Raw genomic sequence first — 27,533 nt, 5'->3', positions numbered from 1 at the left:
TGATATAAACAAGCCTGGCAGCTCTGTTTTGTTAACCACACTAAGAAAATAAATATAAATTTTGAATTAATTCTTAAGAATAATGAATATTTCCAGCTCCAAAATCCATTTATCTGGCAGATTGCCGTGTTGAAATGCCAAATTTTGGTAAATTTCTTCAGTCAAACAGGGTTTTGAAGATACATTGACACTAGCAATTGATTAACAATTTAATAAACTTGAATAATTATTGATATAAATAAGCCTGGCAGCTCTGTTTTGTTAACCACATTAAGAAAATAAATATAAATTTTGAATTAATTCCAGCTCCAAAATATATATATCTGGCAGATTGCCGTGTTGAAATGCCAAATTTTGGTAAATTTCTTCAGTCAAACAGGGTTTTGAATAAACATTGACACTAGCAATTGATTAACAAATCAATAAACTTGAATAATTATTGATATAAATAAGCCTGGCAGCTCTGTTTTGTTAACCACAATAAGAAAATAAATATATATTTTGAATTAATTCCAGCTCCAAAATCCATTTATCTGGCAGATTGCCGTGTTGAAATGCCAAATTTTAGTAAATTTCGTCAGTCAAACAGGGTTTTGAAGTTACATTGACACTAGCAATTGATTAATAATTCAATAAACTTGAATAATTATTGATATGAATAAGCCTGGCAGCTCTGTTTTGTTAACCACATTAAGAAAATAAATATAAATTTTGAATTAATTCCAGCTCCAAAATACATATATCTGGCAGATTGCCGTGTTGAAATGCCAAATTTTAGTAAATTTCGTCAGTCAAACAGGGTTTTGAAGATACATTGACACTAGCAATTGATTAACAATTCAATAAACTTGAATAATAATTGATATGAATAAGCCTGGCAGCTCTGTTTTGTTAACCACATTAAGAAAATAAATATAAATTTTGAATTAATTCCAGCTCCAAAATACATATATCTGGCAGATTGCCGTGTTGAAATGCCAAATTTTGGTAAATTTCTTCAGTCAAACAGGGTTTTGAAGATACAATGACACTAGCAATTGATTAACAAATCAATAAACTTGAATATTTATTGATATAAACAAGCCTGGCAGCTCTGTTTTGTTAACCACACTAAGAAAATAAATATAAATTTTGAATTAATTCTTAAGAATAATGAATATTTCCAGCTCCAAAATCCATTTATCTGGCAGATTGCCGTGTTGAAATGCCAAATTTTGGTAAATTTCTTCAGTCAAACAGGGTTTTGAAGATACATTGACACTAGCAATTGATTATCAATTTAATAAACTTGAATAATTATTGATATAAATAAGCCTGGCAGCTCTGTTTTGTTAACCACACTAAGAAAATAAATATAAATTTTGAATTAAATCCAGCTCCAAAATCCATTTATCTGGCAGATTGTCGTGTTGAAATGCCAAATTTTAGTAAATTTCGTCAGTCAAACAGGGTTTTGAAGATACATTGACACTAGCAATTGATTAACAATTCAATAAACTTGAATAATAATTGATATGAATAAGCCTGGCAGCTCTGTTTTGTTAACCACATTAAGAAAATAAATATAAATTTTGAATTAATTCCAGCTCCAAAATACATATATCTGGCAGATTGCCGTGTTGAAATGCCAAATTTTAGTAAATTTCGTCAGTCAAACAGGGTTTTGAAGATACATTGACACTAGCAATTGATTAACAATTCAATAAACTTGAATAATAATTGATATGAATAAGCCTGGCAGCTCTGTTTTGTTAACCACATTAAGAAAATAAATATAAATTTTGAATTAATTCCAGCTCCAAAATACATATATCTGGCAGATTGCCGTGTTGAAATGCCAAATTTTGGTAAATTTCTTCAGTCAAACAGGGTTTTGAAGATACAATGACACTAGCAATTGATTAACAAATCAATAAACTTGAATATTTATTGATATAAACAAGCCTGGCAGCTCTGTTTTGTTAACCACACTAAGAAAATAAATATAAATTTTGAATTAATTCTTAAGAATAATGAATATTTCCAGCTCCAAAATCCATTTATCTGGCAGATTGCCGTGTTGAAATGCCAAATTTTGGTAAATTTCTTCAGTCAAACAGGGTTTTGAAGATACATTGACACTAGCAATTGATTAACAATTTAATAAACTTGAATAATTATTGATATAAATAAGCCTGGCAGCTCTGTTTTGTTAACCACACTAAGAAAATAAATATAAATTTTGAATTAAATCCAGCTCCAAAATCCATTTATCTGGCAGATTGTCGTGTTGAAATGCCAAATTTTGGTAAATTTCGTCAGTCAAACAGGGTTTTGAAGATACATTGACACTAGCAATTGATTAACAATTCAATAAACTTGAATAATAATTGATATGAATAAGCCTGGCAGCTCTGTTTTGTTAACCACATTAAGAAAATAAATATAAATTTTGAATTAATTCCAGCTCCAAAATACATATATCTGGCAGATTGCCGTGTTGAAATGCCAAATTTTGGTAAATTTCTTCAGTCAAACAGGGTTTTGAAGATACAATGACACTAGCAATTGATTAACAAATCAATAAACTTGAATATTTATTGATATAAACAAGCCTGGCAGCTCGGTTTTGTTAACCACACTAAGAAAATAAATATAAATTTTGAATTAATTCCATCTCCAAAATCCATTTATCTGGCAGATTGCCGTGTTGAAATGCCAAATTTTGGTAAATTTCTTCAGTCAAACAGGGTTTTGAAGATACATTGACACTAGCAAATGATTAACAATTCAATAAACTTGAATAATTATTGATATGAATAAGCCTGGCAGCTCTGTTTTGTTAACCACATTAAGAAAATAAATATAAATTTTGAATTAATTCCAGCTCCAAAATACATATATCTGGCAGATTGCCGTGTTGAAATGCCAAATTTTGGTAAATTTCTTCAGTCAAACAGGGTTTTGAAGATACATTGACACTAGCAATTGATTAACAAATCAATAAACTTGAATAATTATTGATATAAATAAGCCTGGCAGCTCTGTTTTGTTAACCACAATAAGAAAATAAATATATATTTTGAATTAATTCCAGCTCCAAAATCCATTTATCTGGCAGATTGCCGTGTTGAAATGCCAAATTTTGGTAAATTTCTTCAGTCAAACAGGGTTTTGAAGATACATTGACACTAACAATTGTTTAACAAATCAATAAACTTGAATATTTATTGATAAAAACAAGCCTGGCAGCTCTGTTTTGTTAACCACACTAAGAAAATAAATATAAATTTTGAATTAATTCCATCTCCAAAATCCATTTATCTGGCAGATTGCCGTGTTGAAATGCCAAATTTTGGTAAATTTCTTCAGTCAAACAGGATTTTGAAGATACATTGACACTAGCAATTGATAACAAATCAATAAACTTGAATAATTATTCATATATATAAGCCTGGCAGCTCTGTTTTGTTAACCACACTAAGAAAATAAATATAAATTTTAAATTAATTCTTAAGAATTATGAATATTTCCAGCTCCAAAATCCATTTATCTGGCAGATTGCCGTGTTGAAATGCCAATTTTGGTAAATTTCTTCAGTCAAACAGGGTTTTGAAGATACATTGACACTAGCAATTGATTAACAATTCAATAAACTTGAATAATTATTGATATGAATAAGCCTGGCAGCTCTGTTTTGTTAACCACATTAAGAAAATAAATATAAATTTTGAATTAATTCCAGCTCCAAAATACATATATCTGGCAGATTGCCGTGTTGAAAAGCCAAATTTTGGTAAATTTCTTCAGTCAAACAGGGTTTTGAAGATACATTGACACTAGCAATTGATTAACAAATCAATAAACTTGAATAATTATTGATATAAATAAGCCTGGCAGCTCTGTTTTGTTAACCACAATAAGAAAATAAATATATATTTTGAATTAATTCCAGCTCCAAAATCCATTTATCTGGCAGATTGCCGTGTTGAAATGCCAAATTTTGGTAAATTTCTTCAGTCAAACAGGGTTTTGAAGATACATTGACACTAGCAATTGATTAACAATTCAATAAACTTGAATAATTATTGATATAAATAAGCCTGGCAGCTCTGTTTTGTTAACCACACTAAGAAAATAAATATAAATTTTGAATTAAATCCAGCTCCAAAATCCATTTATCTGGCAGATTGTCGTGTTGAAATGCCAAATTTTGGTAAATTTCTTCAGTCAAACAGGGTTTTGAATAAACATTGACACTAGCAATTGATTAACAAATCAATAAACTTGATAAATTTGTGATATAAATAAGCCTGGCAGCTCTGTTTTGTTAACCACACTAAGAAAATAAATATAAATTTTTTATTAAATCCAGCTCCAAAATCCATTTATCTGGCAGATTGTCGAGTTGAAATGCCAAATTTTGGTAAATTTCTTCAGTCAAACAGGGTTTTGAATAAACATTGACACTAGCAATTGATAAACAAATCAATAAACTTGAATAATTATTGATATAAATAAGCCTGGCAGCTCTGTTTTGTTAACCACATTAAGAAAATAAATATAAATTTTGAATTAATTCCAGCTCCAAAATCCATTTATCTGGCAGATTGTAGTGTTGAAATGCCAAATTTTGGTAAATTTCTTCAGTCAAACAGGATTTTGAAGATACATTGACACTAGCAATTGATAACAAATCAATAAACTTGAATAATTATTCATATATATAAGCCTGGCAGCTCTGTTTTGTTAACCACACTAAGAAAATAAATATAAATTTTAAATTAATTCTTAAGAATTATGAATATTTCCAGCTCCAAAATCCATTTATCTGGCAGATTGCCGTGTTGAAATGCCAATTTTGGTAAATTTCTTCAGTCAAACAGGGTTTTGAAGATACATTGACACTAGCAATGACCGAATTATGGGATTTTTAGATGAAAGTGTAATATGTATTGGAATTTTTTTAGATCTGAAAAAAGCATTCGATTCGATTCCTCATAAAAATTTAATAAATAAATTATACGATATGGGCGTTAGAGGTCTAGCAAGCAACTGGTTAGAAAGCTACCTAGAGAATAGGGAATGTTATACGAGAGTCAATGGAAAGATATCTGACGTAAAAACATTACGTAGTGGTTGCCCGCAGGGTTCAGTAATTTCGCCCATATTGTTTAACTTGTATATAAACGATTTAACCGGCATAATACAAGAGGGACTCTATCTATATGCAGACGACACTTTACTACTGATGGGGGGGAAATGCGTCAACTATGTTGTACATAAAACCAATTTAATTCTAGAAGAAATTAATAAATGGTTAAAAAAAAATAACCTATCCCTAAATTTAGACAAAACGGAATACATTATATTTAAAAATCGCGGTAAAGATATAAGTAGTGCTGGTGAACTATACATAGCTAACAAAAAAATAAATAGAGTAAAGACATACAAATACCTCGGAGTCATATTTGATGAATATTTAAGCTGGAACCAACACGTCGATGACTTATGTAAATACTTGAGGAGAATATGTGGTATCATGTATCGTTGTAAGAACATAATGAGCCAAAAAATATTAAAAGAAGTTTACTATGCGCTATTCTATTCAAAATTATGCTACGGCTACTGCATTTGGGGTAACACAACAGAACAAAATATCAATAGATTGAAAATATTACAAAAACGTGCAATACGAACTATAAACAATGTACCTTTTTTATCGCATACTAAAAGTTTATTTTCGAAAAACAAAATTTTAAATGTCCACCAACTTTATAAATTCCTCTCACTTATATTTTTATATAACGACTATCACGGTAAAAAAAAATTGTAAATATCAATATAAAACAAATAAATACTAGATCTAACAATCTTTGCATTATTCCCCATTGTAAGACGAGTAAAAAGATAACTTCAATGATGTATAGCGGTATAACTCTATTTAATACTATAGTAGGAACCATAAATGTAAATGAAAAAGAACATTTATTCAAGAAAAAGCTAAAAATGTTTCTATTAAATGATTATTTTTGAAAATAAATATAACTTAATTTAAAATATTTTTTAAATAACGGTTGCTCTAGTTTTGTTTTATTTGTTTTTTTTGTTAATTTTAATTTTGTGTTTTATTTATATGCATAAATGTGAAATTTGTAAACTAAACTAGATAAAGGGCTCACAAGTCACAACGTGACTTAGCCCAACAACTACGTATAATATACATAAATAATAAATAAAGCTTGATTTTTGATTTGATTTGATTTTGATTTGATTAAACTTGAATAATTATTGATATGAATAAGCCTGGCAGCTCTGTTTTGTTAACCACATTAAGAAAATAAATATAAATTTTGAATTAATTCCAGCTCCAAAATACATATATCTGGCAGATTGCCGTGTTGAAAAGCCAAATTTTGGTAAATTTCTTCAGTCAAACAGGGTTTTGAAGATACATTGACACTAGCAATTGATTAACAAATCAATAAACTTGAATAATTATTGATATAAATAAGCCTGACAGCTCTGTTTTGTTAACCACAATAAGAAAATAAATATATATTTTGAATTAATTCCAGCTCCAAAATCCATTTATCTGGCAGATTGCCGTGTTGAAATGCCAAATTTTGGTAAATTTCTTCAGTCAAACAGGGTTTTGAAGATACATTGACACTAGCAATTGATTAACAAATCAATAAACTTGAATATTTATTGATATAAACAAGCCTGGCAGCTCTGTTTTGTTAACCACACTAAGAAAATAAATATAAATTTTGAATTAATTCTTAAGAATAATGAATATTTCCAGCTCCAAAATCCATTTATCTGGCAGATTGCCGTGTTGAAATGCCAAATTTTGGTAAATTTCTTCAGTCAAACAGGGTTTTGAAGATACATTGACACTAGCAATTGATTAACAATTCAATAAACTTGAATAATTATTGATATAAATAAGCCTGGCAGCTCTGTTTTGTTAACCACACTAAGAAAATAAATATAAATTTTTAATTAAATCCAGCTCCAAAATCCATTTATCTGGCAGATTGTCGTGTTGAAATGCCAAATTTTGGTAAATTTCTTCAGTCAAACAGGGTTTTGAATAAACATTGACACTAGCAATTGATTAACAAATCAATAAACTTGATAAATTTGTGATATAAATAAGCCTGGCAGCTCTGTTTTGTTAACCACACTAAGAAAATAAATATAAATTTTTTATTAAATCCAGCTCCAAAATCCATTTATCTGGCAGATTGTCGAGTTGAAATGCCAAATTTTGGTAAATTTCTTCAGTCAAACAGGATTTTGAAGATACATTGACACTAGCAAATGATAACAAATCAATAAACTTGAATAATTATTGATATGAATAAGCCTGGCAGCTCTGTTTTGTTAACCACACTAAGAAAATAAATATAAATTTTGAATTAATTCTTAAGAATAATGAATATTTCCAGCTCCAAAATCCATTTATCTGGCAGATTGCCGTGTTGAAATGCCAATTTTGGTAAATTTCTTCAGTCAAACAGGGTTTTGAAGATACATTGACACTAGCAATTGATTAACAATTCAATAAACTTGAATAATTATTGATATGAATAAGCCTGGCAGCTCTGTTTTGTTAACCACACTAAGAAAATAAATATAAATTTTGAATTAATTGTTAAGAATAATGAATATTTCCAGCTCCAAAATCCATTTATCTGGCAGATTGCCGTGTTGAAATGCCAAATTTTGGTAAATTTCTTCAGTCAAACAGGGTTTTGAAGATACATTGACACTAGCAATTGATTAACAAATCAATAAACTTGAATATTTATTGATATAAACAAGCCTGGCAGCTCTGTTTTGTTAACCACACTAAGAAAATAAATATAAATTTTGAATTAATTCTTAAGAATAATGAATATTTCCAGCTCCAAAATCCATTTATCTGGCAAATTGCCGTGTTGAAATGCCAAATTTTGGTAAATTTCTTCAGTCAAACAGGGTTTTGAAGTTACATTGACACTAGCAATTGATTAATAATTCAATAAACTTGAATAATTATTGATATGAATAAGCCTGGCAGCTCTGTTTTGTTAACCACATTAAGAAAATAAATATAAATTTTGAATTAATTCCAGCTCCAAAATACATATATCTGGCAGATTGCCGTGTTGAAATGCCAAATTTTAGTAAATTTCGTCAGTGAAACAGGGTTTTGAAGATACATTGACACTAGCAATTGATTAACAATTCAATAAACTTGAATAATAATTGATATGAATAAGCCTGGCAGCTCTGTTTTGTTAACCACATTAAGAAAATAAATATAAATTTTGAATTAATTCCAGCTCCAAAATACATATATCTGGCAGATTGCCGTGTTGAAATGCCAAATTTTGGTAAATTTCTTCAGTCAAACAGGGTTTTGAAGATACAATGACACTAGCAATTGATTAACAAATCAATAAACTTGAATATTTATTGATATAAACAAGCCTGGCAGCTTTGTTTTGTTAACCACACTAAGAAAATAAATATAAATTTTGAATTAAATCCAGCTCCAAAATCCATTTATCTGGCAGATTGTCGTGTTGAAATGCCAAATTTTGGTAAATTTCTTCAGTCAAACAGGGTTTTGAAAATACATTGACACTAGCAATTGATTAACAATTTAATAAACTTGAATAATTATTGATATAAACAAGCATGGCAGCTCTGTTTTGTTAACCACAATAAGAAAATAAATATATATTTTGAATTAATTCCAGCTCCAAAATCCATTTATCTGGCAGATTGCCGTGTTGAAATGCCAAATTTTAGTAAATTTCGTCAGTCAAACAGGGTTTTGAAGATACATTGACACTAGCAATTGATTAACAATTCAATAAACTTGAATAATTATTGATATAAATAAGCCTGGCAGCTCTGTTTTGTTAACCACAATAAGAAAATAAATATATATTTTGAATTAATTCCAGCTCCAAAATCCATTTATCTGGCAGATTGCCGTGTTGAAATGCCAAATTTTGGTAAATTTCTTCAGTCAAACAGGGTTTTGAAGATACATTGACACTAGCAATTGTTTAACAAATCAATAAACTTGAATATTTATTGATAAAAACAAGCCTGGCAGCTCTGTTTTGTTAACCACACTAAGAAAATAAATATAAATTTTGAATTAATTCCATCTCCAAAATCCATTTATCTGGCAGATTGCCGTGTTGAAATGCCAAATTTTGGTAAATTTCTTCAGTCAAACAGGATTTTGAAGATACATTGACACTAGCAATTGATAACAAATCAATAAACTTGAATAATTATTCATATATATAAGCCTGGCAGCTCTGTTTTGTTAACCACACTAAGAAAATAAATATAAATTTTAAATTAATTCTTAAGAATTATGAATATTTCCAGCTCCAAAATCCATTTATCTGGCAGATTGCCGTGTTGAAATGCCAATTTTGGTAAATTTCTTCAGTCAAACAGGGTTTTGAAGATACATTGACACTAGCAATTGATTAACAATTCAATAAACTTGAATAATTATTGATATGAATAAGCCTGGCAGCTCTGTTTTGTTAACCACATTAAGAAAATAAATATAAATTTTGAATTAATTCCAGCTCCAAAATACATATATCTGGCAGATTGCCGTGTTGAAAAGCCAAATTTTGGTAAATTTCTTCAGTCAAACAGGGTTTTGAAGATACATTGACACTAGCAATTGATTAACAAATCAATAAACTTGAATAATTATTGATATAAATAAGCCTGGCAGCTCTGTTTTGTTAACCACAATAAGAAAATAAATATATATTTTGAATTAATTCCAGCTCCAAAATCCATTTATCTGGCAGATTGCCGTGTTGAAATGCCAAATTTTGGTAAATTTCTTCAGTCAAACAGGGTTTTGAAGATACATTGACACTAGCAATTGATTAACAATTCAATAAACTTGAATAATTATTGATATAAATAAGCCTGGCAGCTCTGTTTTGTTAACCACACTAAGAAAATAAATATAAATTTTGAATTAAATCCAGCTCCAAAATCCATTTATCTGGCAGATTGTCGTGTTGAAATGCCAAATTTTGGTAAATTTCTTCAGTCAAACAGGGTTTTGAATAAACATTGACACTAGCAATTGATTAACAAATCAATAAACTTGATAAATTTGTGATATAAATAAGCCTGGCAGCTCTGTTTTGTTAACCACACTAAGAAAATAAATATAAATTTTTTATTAAATCCAGCTCCAAAATCCATTTATCTGGCAGATTGTCGAGTTGAAATGCCAAATTTTGGTAAATTTCTTCAGTCAAACAGGGTTTTGAATAAACATTGACACTAGCAATTGATAAACAAATCAATAAACTTGAATAATTATTGATATAAATAAGCCTGGCAGCTCTGTTTTGTTAACCACATTAAGAAAATAAATATAAATTTTGAATTAATTCCAGCTCCAAAATCCATTTATCTGGCAGATTGTAGTGTTGAAATGCCAAATTTTGGTAAATTTCTTCAGTCAAACAGGATTTTGAAGATACATTGACACTAGCAATTGATAACAAATCAATAAACTTGAATAATTATATATATATATAAGCCTGGCAGCTCTGTTTTGTTAACCACACTAAGAAAATAAATATAAATTTTAAATTAATTCTTAAGAATTATGAATATTTCCAGCTCCAAAATCCATTTATCTGGCAGATTGCCGTGTTGAAATGCCAATTTTGGTAAATTTCTTCAGTCAAACAGGGTTTTGAAGATACATTGACACTAGCAATGACCGAATTATGGGATTTTTAGATGAAAGTGAAATATGTATTGGAATTTTTTTAGATCTGAAAAAAGCATTCGATTCGATTCCTCATAAAAATTTAATAAATAAATTATACGATATGGGCGTTAGAGGTCTAGCAAGCAACTGGTTAGAAAGCTACCTAGAGAATAGGGAATGTTATACGAGAGTCAATGGAAAGATATTTGACGTAAAAACATTACGTAGTGGTTGCCCGCAGGGTTCAGTAATTTCGCCCATATTGTTTAACTTGTATATAAACGATTTAACCGGCATAATACAAGAGGGACTCTATCTATATGCAGACGACACTTTACTACTGATGGGGGGGAAATGCGTCAACTATGTTGTACATAAAACCAATTTAATTCTAGAAGAAATTAATAAATGGTTAAAAAAAAATAACCTATCCCTAAATTTAGACAAAACGGAATACATTATATTTAAAAATCGCGGTAAAGATATAAGTAGTGCTGGTGAACTATACATAGCTAACAAAAAAATAAATAGAGTAAAGACATACAAATACCTCGGAGTCATATTTGATGAATATTTAAGCTGGAACCAACACGTCGATGACTTATGTAAATACTTGAGGAGAATATGTGGTATCATGTATCGTTGTAAGAACATAATGAGCCAAAAAATATTAAAAGAAGTTTACTATGCGCTATTCTATTCAAAATTATGCTACGGCTACTGCATTTGGGGTAACACAACAGAACAAAATATCAATAGATTGAAAATATTACAAAAACGTGCAATACGAACTATAAACAATGTACCTTTTTTATCGCATACTAAAAGTTTATTTTCGAAAAACAAAATTTTAAATGTCCACCAATTTTATAAATTCCTCTCACTTATATTTTTATATAACGACTATCACGGTAAAAAAAAAATTGTAAATATCAATATAAAACAAATAAATACTAGATCTAACAATCTTTGCATTATTCCCCATTGTAAGACGAGTAAAAAGATAACTTCAATGATGTATAGCGGTATAACTCTATTTAATACTATAGTAGGAACCATAAATGTAAATGAAAAAGAACATTTATTCAAGAAAAAGCTAAAAATGTTTCTATTAAATGATTATTTTTGAAAATAAATATAACTTAATTTAAAATATTTTTTAAATAACGGTTGCTCTAGTTTTGTTTTATTTGTTTTTTTTGTTAATTTTAATTTTGTGTTTTATTTATATGCATAAATGTGAAATTTGTAAACTAAACTAGATAAAGGGCTCACAAGTCACAACGTGACTTAGCCCAACAACTACGTATAATATACATAAATAATAAATAAAGCTTGATTTTTGATTTGATTTGATTTTGATTTGATTAAACTTGAATAATTATTGATATGAATAAGCCTGGCAGCTCTGTTTTGTTAACCACATTAAGAAAATAAATATAAATTTTGAATTAATTCCAGCTCCAAAATATATATATCTGGCAGATTGCCGTGTTGAAAAGCCAAATTTTGGTAAATTTCTTCAGTCAAACAGGGTTTTGAAGATACATTGACACTAGCAATTGATTAACAAATCAATAAACTTGAATAATTATTGATATAAATAAGCCTGGCAGCTCTGTTTTGTTAACCACAATAAGAAAATAAATATATATTTTGAATTAATTCCAGCTCCAAAATCCATTTATCTGGCAGATTGCCGTGTTGAAATGCCAAATTTTGGTAAATTTCTTCAGTCAAACAGGGTTTTGAAGATACATTGACACTAGCAATTGATTAACAAATCAATAAACTTGAATATTTATTGATATAAACAAGCCTGGCAGCTCTGTTTTGTTAACCACACTAAGAAAATAAATATAAATTTTGAATTAATTCTTAAGAATAATGAATATTTCCAGCTCCAAAATCCATTTATCTGGCAGATTGCCGTGTTGAAATGCCAAATTTTGGTAAATTTCTTCAGTCAAACAGGGTTTTGAAGATACATTGACACTAGCAATTGATTAACAATTCAATAAACTTGAATAATTATTGATATAAATAAGCCTGGCAGCTCTGTTTTGTTAACCACACTAAGAAAATAAATATAAATTTTTAATTAAATCCAGCTCCAAAATCCATTTATCTGGCAGATTGTCGTGTTGAAATGCCAAATTTTGGTAAATTTCTTCAGTCAAACAGGGTTTTGAATAAACATTGACACTAGCAATTGATTAACAAATCAATAAACTTGATAAATTTGTGATATAAATAAGCCTGGCAGCTCTGTTTTGTTAACCACACTAAGAAAATAAATATAAATTTTTTATTAAATCCAGCTCCAAAATCCATTTATCTGGCAGATTGTCGAGTTGAAATGCCAAATTTTGGTAAATTTCTTCAGTCAAACAGGGTTTTGAATAAACATTGACACTAGCAATTGATAAACAAATCAATAAACTTGAATAATTATTGATATAAATAAGCCTGGCAGCTCTGTTTTGTTAACCACATTAAGAAAATAAATATAAATTTTGAATTAATTCCAGCTCCAAAATCCATTTATCTGGCAGATTGTAGTGTTGAAATGCCAAATTTTGGTAAATTTCTTCAGTCAAACAGGATTTTGAAGATACATTGACACTAGCAATTGATAACAAATCAATAAACTTGAATAATTATTCATATATATAAGCCTGGCAGCTCTGTTTTGTTAACCACACTAAGAAAATAAATATAAATTTTAAATTAATTCTTAAGAATTATGAATATTTCCAGCTCCAAAATCCATTTATCTGGCAGATTGCCGTGTTGAAATGCCAATTTTGGTAAATTTCTTCAGTCAAACAGGGTTTTGAAGATACATTGACACTAGCAATTGATTAACAATTCAATAAACTTGAATAATTATTGATATGAATAAGCCTGGCAGCTCTGTTTTGTTAACCACACTAAGAAAATAAATATAAATTTTGAATTAATTCTTAAGAATAATGAATATTTCCAGCTCCAAAATCCATTTATCTGGCAGATTGCCGTGTTGAAATGCCAAATTTTGGTAAATTTCTTCAGTCAAACAGGGTTTTGAAGATACATTGACACTAGCAATTGATTAACAAATCAATAAACTTGAATATTTATTGATATAAACAAGCCTGGCAGCTCTGTTTTGTTAACCACACTAAGAAAATAAATATAAATTTTGAATTAATTCTTAAGAATAATGAATATTTCCAGCTCCAAAATCCATTTATCTGGCAGATTGCCGTGTTGAAATGCCAAATTTTGGTAAATTTCTTCAGTCAAACAGGGTTTTGAAGATACATTGACACTAGCAATTGATTAACAATTTAATAAACTTGAATAATTATTGATATAAATAAGCCTGGCAGCTCTGTTTTGTTAACCACACTAAGAAAATAAATATAAATTTTGAATTAAATCCAGCTCCAAAATCCATTTATCTGGCAGATTGTCGTTATGAAATGCCAAATTTTGGTAAATTTCTTCAGTCAAACAGGGTTTTGAATAAACATTGACACTAGCAATTGATAAACAAATCAATAAACTTGAATAATTATTGATATAAATAAGCCTGGCAGCTCTGTTTTGTTAACCACATTAAGAAAATAAATATAAATTTTGAATTAATTCCAGCTCCAAAATACATATATCTGGCAGATTGCCGTGTTGAAATGCCAAATTTTGGTAAATTTCTTCAGTCAAACAGGGTTTTGAAGATACATTGACACTAGCAATTGATTAACAATTTAATAAACTTGAATAATTATTGATATAAATAAGCCTGGCAGCTCTGTTTTGTTAACCACACTAAGAAAATAAATATAAATTTTGAATTAAATCCAGCTCCAAAATCCATTTATCTGGCAGATTGTCGTGTTGAAATGCCAAATTTTGGTAAATTTCTTCAGTCAAACAGTGTTTTGAAGATACATTGACACTAGCAATTGATTAACAAATCAATAAACTTGAATATTTATTGATATAAACAAGCCTGGCAGCTCTGTTTTGTTAACCACACTAAGAAAATAAATATAAATTTTGAATTAATTCTTAAGAATAATGAATATTTCCAGCTCCAAAATCCATTTATCTGGCAGATTGCCGTGTTGAAATGCCAAATTTTGGTAAATTTCTTCAGTCAAACAGGGTTTTGAAGATACATTGACCCTAGCAATTGTTTAACAAATCAATAAACTTGAATATTTATTGATAAAAACAAGCCTGGCAGCTCTGTTTTGTTAACCACACTAAGAAAATAAATATAAATTTTGAATTAATTCTTAAGAATAATGAATATTTCCAGCTCCAAAATCCATTTATCTGGCAGATTGCCGTGTTGAAATGCCAAATTTTGGTAAATTTCTTCAGTCAAACAGGGTTTTGAATAAACATTGACACTAGCAATTGATTAACAAATCAATAAACTTGATAAATTTGTGATATAAATTAGCCTGGCAGCTCTGTTTTGTTAACCACACTAAGAAAATAAATATAAATTTTTTATTAAATCCAGCTCTAAAATCCATTTATCTGGCAGATTGTCGAGTTGAAATGCCAAATTTTGGTAAATTTCTTCAGTCAAACAGGGTTTTGAATAAACATTGACACTAGCAATTGATAAACAAATCAATAAACTTGGATAATTATTGATATAAATAAGCCTGGCAGCTCTGTTTTGTTAACCACATTAAGAAAATAAATATAAATTTTGAATTAATTCCAGCTCCAAAATCCATTTATCTGGCAGATTGTAGTGTTGAAATGCCAAATTTTGGTAAATTTCTTCAGTCAAACAGGATTTTGAAGATACATTGACACTAGCAATTGATTAACAAATCAATAAACTTGAATAATTATTGATATAAATAAGCCTGGCAGCTCTGTTTTGTTAACCACAATAAGAAAATAAATATATATTTTGAATTAATTCCAGCTCCAAAATCCATTTATCTGGCAGATTGCCGTGTTGAAATGCCAAATTTTGGTAAATTTCTTCAGTCAAACAGGGTTTTGAAGATACATTGACACTAGCAATTGTTTAACAAATCAATAAACTTGAATATTTATTGATAAAAACAAGCCTGGCAGCTCTGTTTTGTTAACCACACTAAGAAAATAAATATAAATTTTGAATTAAATCCAGCTCCAAAATCCATTTATCTGGCAGATTGTCGTGTTGAAATGCCAAATTTTGGTAAATTTCTTCAGTCAAACAGGGTTTTGAATAAACATTGACACTAGCAATTGATTAACAAATCAATAAACTTGATAAATTTGTGATATAAATAAGCCTGGCAGCTCTGTTTTGTTAACCACACTAAGAAAATAAATATAAATTTTGAATTAATTCCATCTCCAAAATCCATTTATCTGGCAGATTGCCGTGTTGAAATGCCAAATTTTGGTAAATTTCTTCAGTCAAACAGGGTTTTGAAGATACATTGACACTAGCAATTGATTAACAATTCAATAAACTTGAATAATTATTGATATGAATAAGCCTGGCAGCTCTGTTTTGTTAACCACATTAAGAAAATAAATATAAATTTTGAATTAATTCCAGCTCCAAAATACATATATCTGGCAGATTGCCGTGTTGAAATGCCAAATTTTGGTAAATTTCTTCAGTCAAACAGGGTTTTGAAGATACATTGACACTAGCAATTGATTAACAAATCAATAAACTTGAATATTTATTGATATAAACAAGCCTGGCAGCTCTGTTTTGTTAACCACACTAAGAAAATAAATATAAATTTTGAATTAATTCCATCTCCAAAATCCATTTATCTGGCAGATTGCCGTGTTGAAATGCCAAATTTTGGTAAATTTCTTCAGTCAAACAGGGTTTTGAAGATACATTGACACTAGCAATTGATTAACAGTTCAATAAACTTGAATAATTATTGATATGAATAAGCCTGGCAGCTCTGTTTTGTTAACCACATTAAAAAAATAAATATAAATTTTGAATTAATTCCAGCTCCAAAATACATATATCTGGCAGATTGCCGTGTTGAAATGCCAAATTTTGGTAAATTTCTTCAGTCAAACGGGGTTTTAAAGATACATTGACACTAGCAATTGATTAGCAAATCAATAAACTTGAATATTTATTGATATAAACAAGCCTGGCAGCTCTGTTTTGTTAACCACACTAAGAAAATAAATATAAATTTTGAATTAATTCCATCTCCAAAATCCATTTATCTGGCAGATTGCCGTGTTGAAATGCCAAATTTTGGTAAATTTCTTCAGTCAAACAGGGTTTTGAAGATACATTGACACTAGCAATTGATTAACAAATCAATAAACTTGAATATTTATTGATATAAATAAGCCTGGCAGCTCTGTTTTGTTAACCACACTAACAAAATAAATATAAATTTTGAATTAATTCTTAGGAATAATGAATATTTCCAGCTCCAAAATCCATTTATCTGGCAGATTGCCGTGTTGAAATGCCAAATTTTGGTAAATTTCTTCAGTCAAACAGGGTTTTGAAGATACATTGACACTAGCAATTGATTAACAATTCAATAAACTTGAATAATTATTGATATGAATAAGCCTGGCAGCTCTGTTTTGTTAACCACACTAAGAAAATAAATATAAATTTTGAATTAAATCCAGCTCCGAAATCCATTTATCTGGCAGATTGTCGTGTTGAAATGCCAAATTTTGGTAAATTTCTTCAGTCAAACAGGGTTTTGAATAAACATTGACACTAGCAATTGATTAACAAATCAATAAACTTGATAAATTTGTGATATAAATAAGCCTGGCAGCTCTGTTTTGTTAACCACACTAAGAAAATAAATATAAATTTTTTATTAAATCCAGCTCCAAAATCCATTTATCTGGCAGATTGTCGAGTTGAAATGCCAAATTTTGGTAAATTTCTTCAGTCAAACAGGGTTTTGAATAAACATTGACACTAGCAATTGATAAACAAATCAATAAACTTGAATAATTATTGATATAAATAAGCCTGGCAGCTCTGTTTTGTTAACCACATTAAGAAAATAAATATAAATTTTGAATTAATTCCAGCTCCAAAATCCATTTATCTGGCAGATTGTAGTGTTGAAATGCCAAATTTTGGTAAATTTCTTCAGTCAAACAGGGTTTTGAAGATACATTGACACTAGCAATTGATTAACAATTCAATAAACTTGAATAATTATTGATATGAATAAGCCTGGCAGCTCTGTTTTGTTAACCACATTAAGAAAATAAATATAAATTTTGAATTAATTCCAGCTCCAAAATACATATATCTGGCAGATTGCCGTGTTGAAATGCCAAATTTTGGTAAATTTCTTCAGTCAAACAGGGTTTTGAAGATACATTGACACTAGCAATTGATTAACAAATCAATAAACTTGAATATTTATTGATATAAACAAGCCTGGCTGCTCTGTTTTGTTAACCACACTAAGAAAATAAATATAAATTTTGAATTAATTCCATCTCCAAAATCCATTTATCTGGCAGATTGCCGTGTTGAAATGCCAAATTTTGGTAAATTTCTTCAGTCAAACAGGGTTTTGAAGATACATTGACACTAGCAATTGATTAACAAATCAATAAACTTGAATATTTATTGATATAAATAAGCCTGGCAGCTCTGTTTTGTTAACCACACTAACAAAATAAATATAAATTTTGAATTAATTCTTAAGAATAATGAATATTTCCAGCTCCAAAATCCATTTATCTGGCAGATTGCCGTGTTGAAATGCCAAATTTTGGTAAATTTCTTCAGTCAAACAGGGTTTTGAAGATACATTGACACTAGCAATTGATTAACAATTCAATAAACTTGAATAATTATTGATATGAATAAGCCTGGCAGCTCTGTTTTGTTAACCACATTAAGAAAATAAATATAAATTTTGAATTAATTCCAGCTCCAAAATCCATTTATCTGGCAGATTGTCGTGTTGAAATGCCAAATTTTGGTAAATTTCTTCAGTTAAACAGGGTTTTGAATAAACATTGACACTAGCAATTGATTAACAAATCAATAAACTTGATAAATTTGTGATATAAATAAGCCTGGCAGCTCTGTTTTGTTAACCACACTAAGAAAATAAATATAAATTTTGAATTAAATCCAGCTCCAAAATACATATATCTGGCAGATTGCCGTGTTGAAATGCCAAATTTTGGTAAATTTCTTCAGTCAAACAGGGTTTTGAAGATACATTGACACTAGCAATTGATTAACAAATCAATAAACTTGAATATTTATTGATATAAATAAGCCTGGCAGCTCTGTTTTGTTAACCACACTAAGAAAATAAATATAAATTTTGAATTAATTCTTAAGAATAATGAATATTTCCAGCTCCAAAATCCATTTATCTGGCAGATTGCCGTGTTGAAATGCCAAATTTTGGTAAATTTCTTCAGTCAAACAGGGTTTTGAAGAAACATTGACACTAGCAATTGATTAACAAATCAATAAACTTGAATATTTATTGATATAAATAAGCCTGGCAGCTCTGTTTTGTTAACCACACTAACAAAATAAATATAAATTTTGAATTAATTCTTAAGAATAATGAATATTTCCAGCTCCAAAATACATATATCTGGCAGATTGCCGTGTTGAAATGCCAAATTTTGGTAAATTTCTTCAGTCAAACAGGGTTTTGAAGATACACTGACACTAGCAATTGATTAACAAATCAATAAACTTGAATAATTATTGATATAAATAAGCCTGGCAGCTCTGTTTTGTTAACCACAATAAGAAAATAAATATATATTTTGAATTAATTCCAGCTCCAAAATCCATTTATCTGGCAGATTGTCGTGTTGAAATGCCAAATTTTGATAAATTTCTTCAGTCAAACAGGGTTTTGAATAAACATTGACACTAGCAATTGATAAACAAATCAATAAACTTGATAAATTTGTGATATAAATAAGCCTGGCAGCTCTGTTTTGTTAACCACACTAAGAAAATAAATATAAATTTTGAAAAATTCTTAAGAATAATGAATATTTCCAGCTCCAAAATCCATTTATCTGGCAGATTGTAGTGTTGAAATGCCAAATTTTGGTAAATTTCTTCAGTCAAACAGGATTTTGAAGATACATTGACACTAGCAATTGATAACAAATCAATAAACTTGAATGATTATTCATATATATAAGCCTGGCAGCTCTGTTTTGTTAACCACACTAAGAAAATAAATATAAATTTTAAATTAATTCTTAAGAACTATGAATATTTCCAGCTCCAAAATCCATTTATCTGGCAGATTGCCGTGTTGAAATGCCAAATTTTGGTAAATTTCTTCAGTCAAAAAGGGTTTTGAAGATACATTGACACTAGCAAATGATTAACAATTCAATAAACTTGAATAATTATTGATATGAATAAGCCTGGCAGCTCTGTTTTGTTAACCACATAAAGAAAAGAAATATAAATTTTGAATTAATTCCAGCTCCAAAATACATATATCTGGCAGATTGCCGTGTTGAAATGCCAAATTTTGGTAAATTTCTTCAGTCAAACAGGGTTTTGAAGATACATTGACACTAGCAATTGATTAACAAATCAATAAACTTGAATAATTATTGATATAAATAAGCCTGGCAGCTCTGTTTTGTTAACAACAATAAGAAAATAAATATATATTTTGAATTAATTCCAGCTCCAAAATCCATTTATCTGGCAGATTGCCGTGTTGAAATGCCAAATTTTGGTAAATTTCTTCAGTCAAACAGGGTTTTGAAGATACATTGACACTAGCAATTGATTAACAAATCAATAAACTTGATAAATTTGTGATATAAATAAGCCTGGCAGCTCTGTTTTGTTAACCACACTAAGAAAATAAATATAAATTTTGAAAAATTCTTAAGAATAATGAATATTTCCAGCTCCAAAATCCATTTATCTGGCAGATTGCCGTGTTGAAATGCCAAATTTTGGTAAATTTCTTCAGTCAAACAGGGTTTTGAAGATACATTGACACTAGCAATTGATTAACAATTCAATAAACTTTAACAATTATTGATATAAATAAGCCTGGCAGCTCTGTTTTGTTAACCACACTAAGAAAATATATATAAATTTTGAATTAATTCCAGCTCCAAAATCCATTTATCTTTCAGATTGCCGTGTTGAAATGCCAAATTTTGGTAAATTTCTTCAGTCAAACAGGGTTTTGAAGATACATTGACACTAGCAATTGATTAACAAATCAATAAACTTGAATAATTATTGATATGAATAAGCCTGGCAGCTCTGTTTTGTTAACCACATTAAGAAAATAAATATAAATTTTGAATTAATTCCAGCTCCAAAATACATATATCTGGCAGATTGCCGTGTTGAAATGCCAAATTTTGGTAAATTTCTTCAGTCAAACAGGGTTTTGAAGATACATTGACACTAGCAATTGATTAACAAATCAATAAACTTGAATAATTATTGATATAAATAAGCCTGGCAGCTCTGTTTTGTTAACCACAATAAGAAAATAAATATATATTTTGAGTTAATTCCAGCTCCAAAATCCATTTATCTGGCAGATTGCCGTGTTGAAATGCCAAATTTTGGTAAATTTCTTTAGTCAAACAGGGTTTTGAAGATACATTGACACTAGCAATTGATTAACAAATCAATAAACTTGAATATTTATTGATATAAACAAGCCTGGCAGCTCTGTTTTGTTAACCACACTAAGAAAATAAATATAAATTTTGAATTAATTCCATCTCCAAAATCCATTTATCTGGCAGATTGCCGTGTTGAAATGCCAAATTTTGGTAAATTTCTTCAGTCAAACAGGGTTTTGAAGATACATTGACACTAGCAATTGATTAACAAATCAATAAACTTTAATATTTATTGATATAAATAAGCCTGGCAGCACTGTTTTGTTAACCACACTAACAAAATAAATATAAATTTTGAATTAATTCTTAAGAATAATGAATATTTCCAGCTCCAAAATCCATTTATCTGGCAGATTGCCGTGTTGAAATGCCAAATTTTGGTAAATTTCTTCAGTCAAACAGGGTTTTGAAGATACATTGACACTAGCAATTGATTAACAATTCAATAAACTTGAATAATTATTGATATGAATAAGCCTGGCAGCTCTGTTTTGTTAACCACATTAAGAAAATAAATATAAATTTTGAATTAAATCCAGCTCCAAAATCCATTTATCTGGCAGATTGTCGTGTTGAAATGCCAAATTTTGGTAAATTTCTTCAGTCAAACAGGGTTTTGAATAAACATTGACACTAGCAATTGATAAACAAATCAATAAACTTGAATAATTATTGATATAAATAAGCCTGGCAGCTCTGTTTTGTTAACCACAATAAGAAAATAAATATATATTTTGAATTAATTCCAGCTCCAAAATCCATTTATCTGGCAGATTGCCGTGTTGAAATGCCAAATTTTAATAAATTTCGTCAGTCAAACAGGGTTTTGAAGATACATTGACACTAGCAATTGATTAACAATTCAATAAACTTGAATAATTATTGATATGAATAAGCCTGGCAGCTCTGTTTTGTTAACCACATTAAGAAAATAAATATAAATTTTGAATTAATTCCAGCTCCAAAATACATATAACTGGCAGATTGCCGTGTTGAAATGCCAAATTTTAGTAAATTTCGTCAGTCAAACAGGGTTTTGAAGATACATTGACACTAGCAATTGATTAACAATTCAATAAACTTGAATAATAATTGATATGAATAAACCTGGCAGCTCTGTTTTGTTAACCACATTAAGAAAATAAATATAAATTTTGAATTAATTCCAGCTCCAAAATACATATATCTGGCAGATTGCCGTGTTGAAATGCCAAATTTTGGTAAATTTCTTCAGTCAAACAGGGTTTTGAAGATACAATGACACTAGCAATTGATTAACAAATCAATAAACTTGAATATTTATTGATATAAACAAGCCTGGCAGCTCGGTTTTGTTAACCACACTAAGAAAATAAATATAAATTTTGAATTAATTCCATCTCCAAAATCCATTTATCTGGCAGATTGCCGTGTTGAAATGCCAAATTTTGGTAAATTTCTTCAGTCAAACAGGGTTTTGAAGATACATTGACACTAGCAATTGATTAACAAATCAATAAACTTGAATATTTATTGATATAAATAAGCCTGGCAGCTCTGTTTTCTTAACCACACTAAGAAAATAAATATAAATTTTAAATTAATTCCAGCTCCAAAATCCATTTATCTGGCAGATTGCCGTGTTGAAATGCCAAATTTTGGTAAATTTCTTCAGTCAAACAGGGTTTTGAAGAAACATTGACACTAACAATTGATTAACAAATCAATAAACTTGAATATTTATTGATATAAATAAGCCTGGCAGCTCTGTATTGTTAACCACACTAACAAAATAAATATAAATTTTGAATTAATTCTTAAGTATAATGAATATTTCCAGCTCCAAAATATATATATCTGGCAGATTGCCGTGTTAAAATGCCAAATTTTGGTAAATTTCTTCAGTCAAACAGGGTTTTGAAGATACATTGACACTAGCAATTGATTAACAATTTAATAAACTTGAATAATTATTGATATAAATAAGCCTGGCAGCTCTGTTTTGTTATGCACACTAAGAAAATAAATATAAATTTTGAATTAAATCCAGCTCCAAAATCCATTTACCTGGAAGATTGTCGTGTTGAAATGCCAAATTTTGGTAAATTTCTTCAGTCAAACAGGGTTTTGAATAAACATTGACACTACCAATTGATTAACAAATCAATAAACTTGATAAATTTGTGATATAAATAAGCCTGGCAGCTCTGTTTTGTTAACCACACTAAGAAAATAAATATAAATTTTGAATTAATTCCAGCTCCAAAATCCATTTATCTGTCAGATTGCCTTGTTGAAATGCCAAATTTTGGTAAATTTCTTCAGTCAAACAGGGTTTTGAAGAAACATTGACACTAACAATTGATTAACAAATCAATAAACTTGAATATTTATTGATATAAATAAGCCTGGCAGCTCTGTTTTGTTAACCACACTAAGAAAATAAATATAAATTTTGAATTAATTCTTAAGAATAATGAATATTTCCAGCTCCAAAATCCATTTATCTGGCAGATTGCCGTGTTTAAATGCCAAATTTTGGTAAATTTCTTCAATCAAACAGGGTTTTGAAGATACATTGACACTAGCAATTGATTAACAATTTAATAAACTTGAATAATTATTGATATAAATAAGCCTGGCAGCTCTGTTTTGTTATGCACACTAAGAAAATAAATATAAATTTTGAATTAAATCCAGCTCCAAAATCCATTTATCTGGCAGATTGCCGTGTTGAAATGCCAAATTTTGGTAAATTTCTTCAGTCAAACAGGGTTTTGAAGATACATTGACACTAGCAATTGATTAACAATTCAATGAACTTGAATATTTATTGATATAAACAAGCCTGGCAGATCTGTTTTGTTAACCACACTAAGAAAATAAATATAAATTTTGAATTAATTCCATCTCCAAAATCCATTTATCTGGCAGATTGCCGTGTTGAAATGCCAAATTTTGGTAAATTTCTTCAGTCAAACAGGGTTTTGAAGATACATTGACACTAGCAATTGATTAACAATTTAATAAACTTGAATAATTATTGATATAAACAAGCCTGGCAGCTCTGTTTTGTTAACCACACTAAGAAAATAAATATAAATTTTGAATTAATTCTTAAGAATAATGAATATTTCCAGCTCCAAAATATATATATCTGGCAGATTGCCGTGTTGAAATGCCAAATTTTGGTAAATTTCTTCAGTCAAACAGGGTTTTGAAGATACATTGACACTAGCAATTGATTAACAAATCAATAAACTTGAATATTTATTGATATAAACAAGCCTGGCAGCTCTGTTTTGTTAACCACACTAAGAAAATAAATATAAATTTTGAATTAATTCTTAAGAATAATGAATATTTCCAGCTCCAAAATCCATTTATCTGGCAGATTGCCGTGTTGAAATGCCAAATTTTGGTAAATTTCTTCAATCAAACAGGGTTTTGAAGATACATTGACACTAGCAATTGATTAACAATTTAATAAACTTGAATAATTATTGATATAAATAAGCCTGGCAGCTCTGTTTTGTTATGCACACTAAGAAAATAAATATAAATTTTGAATTAAATCCAGCTCCAAAATCCATTTACCTGGAAGATTGTCGTGTTGAAATGCCAAATTTTGGTAAATTTCTTCAGTCAAACAGGGTTTTGAATAAACATTGACACTAGCAATTGATTAACAAATCAATAAACTTGATAAATTTGTTATATAAATAAGCCTGGCAGCTCTGTTTTTTTAACCACACTAAGAAAATAAATATAAATTTAGAATTAATTCCAGCTCTAAAATCCATTTATCTGGCAGATTGCCTTGTTGGAATGCCAAATTTTGGTAAATTTCTACAGTCAAACAGGATTTTGAAGATACATTGACACTAGCAATTGATTAACAAATCAATAAACTTTAATAAATATTGATATAAATAAGCCTGGCAACTCTGTTTTGTTAACCACACTAAGAAAATAAATATAAATTTTGAATTAATTCTTAAGAATAATGAATATTTCCAGCTCGAAAATCCATTTATCTGGCAGATTGCCGTGTTGAAATGCCAAATTTTAGTAAATTTCGTCAGTCAAACAGGGTTTTGAAGATACATTGACACTAGCAATTGATTAACAATTCAATAAACTTGAATAATAATTGATATGAATAAGCCTGGCAGCTCTGTTTTGTTAACCACATTAAGAAAATAAATATAAATTTTGAATTAATTCCAGCTCCAAAATACATATATCTGGCAGATTGCCGTGTTGAAATGCCAAATTTTGGTAAATTTCTTCAGTCAAACAGGGTTTTGAAGATACAATGACACTAGCAATTGATTAACAAATCAATAAACTTGAATATTTATTGATATAAACAAGCCTGGCAGCTCGGTTTTGTTAACCACACTAAGAAAATAAATATAAATTTTGAATTAATTCCATCTCCAAAATCCATTTATCTGGCAGATTGCCGTGTTGAAATGCCAAATTTTGGTAAATTTCTTCAGTCAAACAGGGTTTTGAAGATACATTGACACTAGCAATTGATTAACAAATCAATAAACTTGAATATTTATTGATATAAATAAGCCTGGCAGCTCTGTTTTGTTAACCACACTAAGAAAATAAATATAAATTTTGGATTAATTCTTAAGAATAATGAATATTTCCAGCTCCAAAATCCATTTATCTGGCAGATTGCCGTGTTGAAATGCCAAATTTTGGTAAATTTCTTCAGTCAAACAGGGTTTTGAAGAAACATTGACACTAACAATTGATTAACAAATCAATAAACTTGAATATTTATTGATATAAATAAGCCTGGCAGCTCTGTATTGTTAACCACACTAACAAAATAAATATAAATTTTGAATTAATTCTTAAGAATAATGAATATTTCCAGCTCCAAAATATATATATCTGGCAGATTGCCGTGTTGAAATGCCAAATTTTGGTAAATTTCTTCAGTCAAACAGGGTTTTGAAGATACATTGACACTAGCAATTGATTAACAAATCAATAAACTTGAATATTTATTGATATAAACAAGCCTGGCAGCTCTGTTTTGTTAACCACACTAAGAAAATAAATATAAATTTTGAATTAATTCTTAAGAATAATGAATATTTCCAGCTCCAAAATCCATTTATCTGGCAGATTGCCGTGTTGAAATGCCAAATTTTGGTAAATTTCTTCAATCAAACAGGGTTTTGAAGATACATTGACACTAGCAATTGATTAACAATTTAATAAACTTGAATAATTATTGATATAAATAAGCCTGGCAGCTCTGTTTTGTTATGCACACTAAGAAAATAAATATAAATTTTGAATTAAATCCAGCTCCAAAACCCATTTACCTGGAAGATTGTCGTGTTGAAATGCCAAATTTTGGTAAATTTCTTCAGTCAAACAGGGTTTTGAATAAACATTGACACTAGCAATTGATTAACAAATCAATAAACTTGATAAATTTGTGATATAAATAAGCCTGGCAGCTCTGTTTTGTTAACCACACTAAGAAAATAAATATAAATTTTGAATTAATTCCAGCTCCAAAATCTATTTATCTGTCAGATTGCCTTGTTGAAATGCCAAATTTTGGTAAATTTCTTCAGTCAAACAGGGTTTTGAAGAAACATTGACACTAACAATTGATTAACAAATCAATAAACTTGAATATTTATTGATATAAATAAGCCTGGCAGCTCTGTTTTGTTAACCACACTAAGAAAATAAATATAAATTTTGAATTAATTCTTAAGAATAATGAATATTTCCAGCTCCAAAATCCATTTATCTGGCAGATTGCCGTGTTGAAATGCCAAATTTTGGTAAATTTCTTCAATCAAACAGGGTTTTGAAGATACATTGACACTAGCAATTGATTAACAATTTAATAAACTTGAATAATTATTGATATAAATAAGCCTGGCAGCTCTGTTTTGTTATGCACACTAAGAAAATAAATATAAATTTTGAATTAAATCCAGCTCCAAAATCCATTTATCTGGCAGATTGCCGTGTTGAAATGCCAAATTTTGGTAAATTTCTTCAGTCAAACAGGGTTTTGAAGATACATTGACACTAGCAATTGATTAACAATTCAATGAACTTGAATATTTATTGATATAAACAAGCCTGGCAGATCTGT

This window comes from Leiobunum rupestre, chromosome 6 (assembly GCF_980474605.1).
Source record: "Leiobunum rupestre chromosome 6, qqLeiRupe1.1.hap1, whole genome shotgun sequence".
NCBI lineage: Eukaryota > Metazoa > Arthropoda > Arachnida > Opiliones > Sclerosomatidae > Leiobunum > Leiobunum rupestre.
Note: the sequence above shows the minus strand (reverse complement) of the source record.